The following is a 1,611-nucleotide window of genomic DNA, read 5'->3' as shown; positions in this document are numbered from 1 at the left end:
GAATTAGACTCGAGTCAAATACAGAGATGAAATGTACAAGACAAATGAGCAGGCAAACTAAAAGGTCTTGAAAGTATTTTACTTCAGATTGAAAAATGAACAGTTCAACTGTTCTGTTTAAATAAAGATTTGCAAGATATACAGTATTTTATGAATACAATGCTGGTCATTTGAGGCAATGTAAAACACCTCAATTTTTCCTTCATGCTTTTTTTTTTTTGCTTTTTTTTTTTTTTTTTCTTTTAGAAAGATACTGTTTACCAAAAAGAAACTTGAGCAGTCCAGGAAAAGCTATTTTCCATTAAATTTATGAAAACCATAAATTGAGGCAAACCTAAGATTCCCAATGGAATCAAGATTATCTTCCCGCTACCACCACCTTAAAATTATCACATGCTTATTGGAACACTAATATCTGCACCCTAAGAGTACATTTGCTTTCAACGATGAGGGTGATTCTTTTAAAAACACTTCAGTGCGGTAAATGCGATACAGATCTTTGCAAGTATTAAGTTTTGGAACAGTTTTGCTAATAGCAGCTAACAATACTGGATTAATATAATTTATAAATAATTGTTCCCTAAGCGGTGAACATAAGTCTACACATTCACAATAATCTAAAACAAAATAAATACTGTGATTATGCATAATGTGGTACAACTTTTACTAGTTTCTATGAACAAAAAGCTCAACATCTTGTTGATAAAATTATCCCATCAAATTAAAATATGAAGCTAAAATTTAAAAAAACATTGTCAAATTAACATCACTTAAGCTTAGTGTTTGAGTAAATGTTATGACTTTCCATATTTTTGGAATACATATATTTTCTTTTTTGAAGTAAAACACTTTAACACATTGAAAATGTTTATTAATTTAAGTGATGACATCAGTTCTGGTCTTATTTTAGCATTATTTTACTTTAAAAATCATTGCACTCATTAGTGCCTGTTAAAGGTCAGGTTGGTCTGTATGGTCTGTAAATGTATATTAAAAAAAGTTTCTAAAAGCTAATAGTACTTTTTATAAAAGCATCATTTCCAGAACAGCTGCATTAAATACAGCCACGTATGCAGAGTACAGACTTTCCTCTTTAAAGAAATGTGAAAGTAAATGCCACTTAATTTTCTACCACCGAAGTGTCCCAACTCCCGTTCCAAGCCATGCCTGTGAGTGTAATTATACATTTAATTCGCATTCATGGCATCAAAGTTACTGCAACCTAGACTTGTAATGCAACGGAACCAGACAAATGTGGAGCTTAAATTAAATGATAACTAGGTCAATGAAGAAATACTATGAGATATGAAAGATTTGGGTCTTTAAGGCAATACAAAATATATTTCATTATTTGAAGTTGTTTTGGTTTTGGTTTTTTTTTTTCAAATAATTAAGTGTAAATATAAAAATGCCTAAGAGGGGAGTGAGAAAAAAATACTTCAATTGTAAAATTTACTTAAAGCTTCAACAGTTATCATCTCCTACAGGAGTTAGCAAAAATATAAAAGACAAAAAAACCCAGACCTGGAAGGGGGAGGGAAGGCACAAAAAAAGAGGCATGGGATTAAAGCAGCCCAGGAATGCAAACATCTGTAACAGAGTTTTGTTTGT

The sequence above is a fragment of the Egretta garzetta genome, unplaced genomic scaffold, assembly GCF_000687185.1.
Source record: "Egretta garzetta isolate BGI_Z169 unplaced genomic scaffold, ASM68718v1 scaffold314, whole genome shotgun sequence".
NCBI classification, from domain to species: Eukaryota; Metazoa; Chordata; class Aves; order Pelecaniformes; family Ardeidae; genus Egretta; species Egretta garzetta.
Note: the sequence above shows the minus strand (reverse complement) of the source record.